Source organism: Eschrichtius robustus, chromosome 5 (genome assembly GCF_028021215.1).
Source record: "Eschrichtius robustus isolate mEscRob2 chromosome 5, mEscRob2.pri, whole genome shotgun sequence".
Lineage (NCBI taxonomy): Eukaryota > Metazoa > Chordata > Mammalia > Artiodactyla > Eschrichtiidae > Eschrichtius > Eschrichtius robustus.
The window spans coordinates 40,205,027-40,213,228 of NC_090828.1; positions in this window are offsets into that span (position 1 = coordinate 40,205,027).

The window sequence follows — 8,202 nt, forward strand, 5'->3', positions numbered from 1 at the left end:
TGAAATGTCAAATTTAATATCATTTGCAATGGGATTTGACAGATATTCTTTGCATTTAAAGGCAACAAAAGCCCCACAATTGTTATACTAAAGTTTTGTGTCAAATTACTTAAAAACAAGGAGGGAAGTGATGTAGGAAACTACCTGAAGCTTCATTATATTGAAAGGATCATATTTAGATGCAAATGAATTTTTTATGTTGTGTGAACTGTGGGTTGTTGATGAAAAAGGGGGGAGATGGCTAAATTCTACCTTCTCCAACTCATTCCTTAACACCATCACCAGGTCTTTGTTTAAAGTTAAGAGCCATTTGCTTGTTGTGTTGATGATGGCGATATTTCTGTTTTTAAAAAAATGTTGGGTGTTTTTTGTGAGTTTCAAGGGAAGAAATAGAGTAAAAAAAGCTTTACTTCATATTCCTTATTTGGAAGTTCGTCCCACAAAAATTTAAGGGTAACCACTAATCAGCAGTGACTAACAGAGGCTCTGAGGGAAAGCTTGGCATGACTGAGACTTTGTTTTAACTTCCTGACTGTTTCTATGTCCACTACAGCAGAATATTTCTTTTCAGAAATTTTATAGCTAAAGGGGTCAGCCTAGTTTATTTATGCTGTTGAGTAATTGGTTCCATTGATTTGGATCTGTGATGATGATGACGATGATGATGATAATTCAAAAATTGTTTATTGAGCACTTGCCATGGGACAGGCATCGTTCTGGGCATGTGAGTTATAGTAGTGACTCTAACAGGCAAAACTCTCTGACTTCATGGAACTCAAATCCTAGTATGTGGGAGGTTTGGTAAAAATTAAAGAAAACTACTAACATTTATTGAACATTTGCTACACGAAAGGCGCTCTTTTAAGTGGTCTGCATATGCTAACTCATGTAATCATCACATCAATCCCATGCAACCATATGTGGAATAAAGCGCAAGTATTGGGTTGACCAAAAAGTTTGTTCAGGTTTTTCTGTATGATCTTATGGAAAATCCCAAAAGAACTTTTTAGCCAACCCGATACATAAGAGTCAAGTAATTTGGCCAAGGTCATTTGTTTAGTAAGTAGTAGATTCAGAGTTCAAACTTAGGGTGGTTTCAGAGCCACACCTAAACTCTGTAGTATGACCATGACAATATGAATTGATTTTGATGATAGTTTTGAAAGAAAGTCATGGCTGTAAGCTAAGTCCAGATAGAATATCATTCTAAGGTCATCACATGACTTAGAATTTTCTCCTTGATGGAATTAAGGAATTGATAATAATATTGAAGATTTTACTTTAACTTGTGGCATTGTAAGACACTATTATTTTTAGTGTAATGGATTAAAGATATTTGAATGCTTTTATGGTCTTCCTTTAGAATTTAAAAAATCATGCTGTGGAGTATTTCTTAACTATAAACATATTTTGGTATATTTGTAATTACCACTATTTATGTAGACTTTAATTTTTAGTACAGTTCAGATTTATAGAAAAATTGGAATGATAGTATAGAAAGTTCCCATATACGTTTGTACACTGTTTTCCCTGTTATTAATGTTGTACATTAGTATGGTACATTTGTTACAATTAGTGAACCAATATTGAAATGTTCCTATTAACTGAAGTTCATAGTTTATATACAGATTTTACTAGTTTTTAACCTAATGTATTTTTTTCTGTTCGAAGATCCCATCCGGTTTACTATATTACATTCAGTCATTATATCTTTTTAGACCCCTCTTGGCTGTGACAGGTTTTCAGACTTTCCTGTTTTTGATGTCCTTGACAGTTTTAAGGAATATTAGTCAGGATTGTAGGATTCCCCTTGATTGGAATTTATATGATTTTTTTCTCTCATGATTATGGGTTAGGGTTTGTGGGAGGAAGATCACAAAGTAAAGTACCGTTTTCATCACAATATGTCAAGAGTACCTACTGTCATCATGACCTTGCAGTGTTGCTGTCGACCTTGATTACCTGGCTGAAGTAGTGTTTGCTGGTTTTCTCCACTGTAAAGTTCCTCTTCCCTTCTCCACTCGTTATACCCTTTCCATACAGTACTCTTTGGATGAACGTCACTATGCACAGTCTGTACTTAAGGAGTGGTGAGTTATGCTTCCCCTCCTTCAGAATGGAGTTTCTATATTAAAGTTATTTGAAATGCTTTTACACAGGAGGTTTATCCTTTCTCCCCATTTATTTATTTATTCAATAATTTATTTATATCAATACAGACTCAAGGATATTTGTTTTATCATTTGGGCCATATAATTCAATACTAGTTTATTTATTTGTTGCAGCTTTGTTCATTGGGAGCTCTTTCATTGGCTCTTGTGTTTCTTTGATATATTCTCATCAATGTGGGTATTTTTTTGTTTTTGTCTTTGTTTTGTTTTGAGCACTTTCTTACTTTCTGGCACTACAATTAGCTCCACACTCATCTTGTATATTTCCTATGCCAGTCCTAGAATCAGCTATTTCTCCAAGAAACCCTGGTTCCTTTTGTTGGAGAACAGTAGAAGAAACCAAAATTCAAGCACTAAGTGTGCTTGTTTCTACTGGGGTATTATTTCTTTTAGGCCCTCTCAGTTGACAGAGCTAGGAAATAAATGTTTATGTACCATCATATATATATATATACACACACACACATACATGTATATATGACCATCTTATCTGTATTGAGTTAAACATAAGTTTATACTGATGTTTCCAATTCTAATACCATTTAAGGGAGCAAAATTTACCACACCAAATGTGTCTCTTGGGCATGAGGGTTAATTTAGGCTGATTATTTTTAAGAAACAGAAGATTCAGAAAGTTATTGTTGTTACAGCCCCTTTAACTACCTAAAAGAATTTAAATAAAGGGCCTGCGTCTGAGATAGAGTTATTACTAGAGATATCTGCAAAGAATACAGGCAAGGCCTAGAGATCAGTCCACTCTACATGGCCCAGCAAACATTTGTTTACCAAACATTTGCTTTTCCATCTCCATGTGAATTGCCTTCTTCCACTTTGAGGTCCCAAACCACTACCCCCAACCTCCTCCTTTGTCTTTAGATGAAGATGGTATTTAAGGTGAGAGTTTTGGTCATTTTGGCAAGTTACTCAGTTTTCCTGGTCTCTTCCACATATACATGTTATTAAACTTTTGTTTGATTTTTTTTTCTCTGTTAATCTATCTCATGTCAATGTAATTCTTAGACCAGCCAGAAGAACTTAGAAGGGTAGAGGAAAATTTCTTCCTCTCTGACAGCGTGGATCACGTGGATCATTCTAGCCTCCTCCCCTTGTTTATCTGTTAGTTCCCACTCGAATAGTGGGTTTCACCATTCACCATCCATACGTGTAGTATTCAGTTCCAGTATACAGGTATAGTAGTACTGAGATTATTAACTTGTACTCTCATGGGAAGGAACTTTATTAACTAAAGTTCAGTGCTTATATATAGTTCCTTTTGATTTTCTCTTAACAGACTTCACTCATTTCCTAAGTTACTTAAGTCGGCGACTTTTTCCCCCACTTCCTTCAGTGAGATCATTTCATACATTTGTAAAAGATTTAGAGTCTCTTGTCACAGTCTCAGTTATTTTTATGATAAGGCAAAATCTATTGAAAAATAGATTAGTGTTTAGTGATAAAGAGTTGAATTTTAAGTAGCTCTGTACTAATCACTGAACATTAAATGGGAGTTTCCTTGTCCATTTCCTGTTCTTATTCTAAATTTTTTTTATAGATGCTCATTTAATGTGGTTGTTGTTATCTATTGCTAAGCTTGTTTTAGTACTAATGTACTAAAGCAAGCAAAGTCTAAATAATAAAGTATGATTTAATTTATATAACAACTTTATCTTCCAATTTATCCTTTATTTTATGTAGTATGAGAAGTCAGGAAGCCCTGAAGTCCAGGCTATTGGGAAAAAGTTGGTAGGTGGTAGAAATAAATCCTAGAAGATTGACCCAGTGAAATCAACCTTTAGTTCTCCAAGCTTTACAACAATCACACAGAATATACTGGGTTGTTACTTGCTGAGTCAGGACTCCAGGATAGTTGAGAGGACAGTCTTAGTAGTATCTGGATGCTTTTGTGGGGTCTTGAGAACAGGGGAGTTTGCCTTTCCACCTGGGAGTGCTGCTGAGTATCTGGTTCTGTTGGCTTTCTGTGTAATGTAGAGTTATCTTTTATTTGCGTTGAAGTAACTCATTTCTTTTCACTTTGATAGTATTTCTGAGTTAATCACATCCCTGTCAGGTTATAATGACAACCACATATTTTATTATGTGGTTTCAATCGTAACACTTCATTTTTTTAAAACATTTCTCCCTCATTCTCAGAGTTAGTCTTTATACTTCTCACAGTTCAGTCATAGCTTATTTTCATCTGTAACCTCACTCCTCTTTCTATGCATGTAGCCATGGAAACCATCACAGAATGCCTGCATTTTACAAATCGTGGTATAAATTACAGGCCATTACAATTGTTATGTTACTGTTCTGGTAAGAGTGCTGCATTTTCACCTATGAAAAGGGTTATGACTGCTATTAATTCTAAGAGGATTTGCAATGATTTGATGTGGGAGGAGGTCAGGAATGCTGTGGTCTTCTCCTCAATCAGTGTCACAATGAGATAAGTTATTACTGGATGGTTTTAATAGCTGCTTTTAAGTTTACTGTGAATGACTATGTCCCTAATTAAGGTCCTTGATTTTGTTTTAATTTTCCATTAAGTATTAAACCTCACAAAACTCCCTTTAGAAATGCAATTCCACATATTCGTGGAACATTTACTTTGTGCTGGGCACCGTGTCAGGTGTTACAAAGAGTAATGGAGAGAGTGAAACAAATACGCAAATCAGCATAACACAGAGCAGAGTACAGGGTATTAATCAGTCAGGGACCAATGAGGAAAATAGAAAACACTCAATGTATTTAAGACAGAGGGAATTTAATGCAGGGAATTGGTTATCTAGTTGATCGAAGAGAGAGTAAGAAGCCAACCAGGGAACAGTGAAGCATCCGGGAGATCTGCAAGAACAAAAGATGCTACCAGATGCTCTGGGCTGCAGGGGCAAAAGTAAGAGCCAGTGTTGCTGGAGCCCAGAGACTCAGGTCGTTGGGTCACTGAGTACAACATGGAATTGTGGAGAGCTTGTCTGGCAGGTGCTAAAACCACGGAAAGGACACAGCAGCTGTCAGAGACACCTGTGGCATCAAAGGAGAGGGCAAGCATCTGACTTCTCTCTTCTTCCTGAGCCCCAGTCTCTCCCCAGTGCTTTCAGCTGGCCAAACCCAGGAGCTTGGTAAACGCAGACTGCCAGGATCAACCCCCATTAGGACACTGAGAGAGCAAGAGAAGGGCAAGGAATGGATCTGAAGAAACAGAGCCCGGCCTGATAGTGAGTGCTACTGAAAGTTCAACATGGACATAGCTGAGATGCAGAGTTCCTCCCACATGCTAAAATTGCCTTTATTCTTTATTTGAACTGCATCATCAAATACACTGACGGAACAATTTCTACTTCATTGGAAAGACAAATTTTGATAATATTGGGTTGCCCAAAAGGTTCATTCTGGTTTCAACCTGAATGAACCTTTTGGCCAAACCAATAGATACCAACTGTTGTAAAGTGTTGGCTTGTGAATTTGGTCTCTATTCCTTTCTGCAGACATCTTCCTCGCCTTTAGTTCTAGTCCCTTGCTTAAAACAAAACAAATAAGAAAAGCAATGCTTTAAGCACTTCCCACACCCCAGCAGTTTCGTTAAGCTGGCAAAGGGTTATTTGTAATATCAAGGGCTATTTCTGTTCAAAACAAAAGGAAAATTGTAAAAAAAACACACAGAAACCAAAAAACACAGAGTTGATCACGGGTAAGTCATACCTTTCCATGCTTAGGCCAGCTATTTTGCATTATATAGAACTATTTTATTTTTATATTAAAGAACATGCTAAATTATATAATGTAAAGTTGTATTAATACATATACAGATAGCTAAGTATATAAGGACAGGAGCAAACAATTTTTTTGTTTTGTTTGGTTTTGTTTGTTTTTTTATACTGCAGGTTCTTATTAGGCATCAATTTTATACACATCGCTGTATACATGTCAATCCCAATCGCCCAATTCAGCACACCACCATCCCCACCTCACCGCAGTTTTCCCCCCTTGGTGTCCATATGTCCATTCTCTACATCTGTGTCTCAACTTCTGCCCTGCAAACTGGCTCATCTGTACCATTTTTCTAGGTTCCACATACGTGCATTAATATACGATATTTGTTTTTGTCTTTCTGACTTACTTCACTCTGTATGACAGTCTCTAGATCCATCCACGTCTCAACAAATGACTCAATTTCGTTCCTTTTTATGGCTGAGTAATATTCCATTGTATATATGTACCACATCTTCTTTATCCATTCGTCTGCTGATGGGCAAGGAGCAAACAATTTGTTAAAATATTTTTAGAAAAGATAGTCACACCCATTGCATACTCAAATATGAACACTCTGCTTTTTGATGTTAGAACAACAAGATTTAATAGTTTTGGGAGGCCAGAGTCACCAAATTTCCTAAAATTTATGATGTTATTGTACAATAAAAATGTTAAGTGAATTTGGGGGTGCAGCAAACCTTAAGATCTGTTTGATACTTAATTTGTTTCTACTTTTTGCTCTTCCTTTCATTCATTCTTTTCCGTTTGTTCTAAATATGAATACATCCCGCAGTTTGTATTTAGTTATTTACTTTGTACTTCCTGTTCATGCCGTTCTTTAGAGATTTCATCCTCTACTGTGAATTCCATTATCACATTTGCACAGATATTTTTCCAAACATACATTTTTAGTTCTGAATTCATTCCTTTGTTTCTCCAGTTCAGTGCTGCCATCTCACTGTTTGCATGTCGTGCTGTCATTTCAAACAAAACACTTCAGTATCAGTAAGGGTCCAGACAGGAAATAGATGGCTTATTCAAAGGGTTAATTGAAGAGATTTAATGTGTAAACTATTTACAGAGATGTGGGCAGGAATAAGAGAATCAACAAAGGATGGTCTTTGATCCAGGGACTAACAATATTAAGAAACTCGGAATGACTAGGTAAGAGTGGTTACCAGAACCCGGAGAGAACGGAAGCTATGAAAGAAGGCCTTCCTGAGAAATGCTGTGGCCATGGGTAGAGGAATGCAGCCCCTGCTAAAACTGCAGTCCAACTTGGAAGAAGCAGGGAGAAAAAATACATGACCTCTATTTCCCCCCACCCTCCTGTTTCCTGGAGTTCTTATTGGCCAGGCCTAACAGGAATGCAGAGGATGAGGGAACATAAATGATGCACACCACGCAGACCAGTCTCCTCCTGAGTAGACCAGAGAAGAGCAGAGAGTAGGTCTGGAGGCACAGACGGAGAATATCAGCCTGAAATCTAAAACTTGACTCATTCTCTTCCCCAAATCAGTTTCTTTTCTAAATTTCCTTAATTTTACTAATGTTCTGCTGGTTTACTACTGAAGGGAGACAAATCACACTTTTCAGAGATAATCTTGGATGGCAGCTTCCAAGAATACCTTCTGGTTTCCTCTGTCTAGGTCTCTAGTAATGAGGATAAAGTCTTAGGAATCACCAACATTAGGGGGACACTTTAGATAGATGAATGAAACCTAGAGATAGAATATATTAGAGCATTAAATGCTATAGAGAATCAAATCAAACACAACCTGAAGAGTGCTTCTTGCTCATCTGTTTTCTGTTCATAGGGATATAGAGAATCTGGTGAGCTGATGTCACAGAGGATTCAAGGAATTGAGCTGGTAGAGGTTGTGGGTTAACAAGACTGAATAGACGAAGGCAGTGAAAGGACGCACATGAATGAAGCCAGCAGTCATGAGTATAGAAGTGGTACAAAGCGTTAGATAAGAGGGGACATTGTGAATCTTTTCATAGGAAACAAGGCAGAAACAGAAAATAGGGAACAGAGAATGTAAGCAGGTTGAAGTGAAATGATCTGAACAAAAGCAGACTCTCAACTTAGAATTTATTCAACTCTGTCTCTTTTACCTAAAAGCTCATCTAAATCTTTTCTTATAGTCTTTTCCCCTCTATTCTCCATTCAGTTCTTCCTTCATAGGCACCTCTGATCTCATTTCTTACCTCTTTTTCTGATACTTTGATCTACAAATTGATGCTTTTTCTCTCCTTTATTGTCAGCATTTCCCTTCCTATT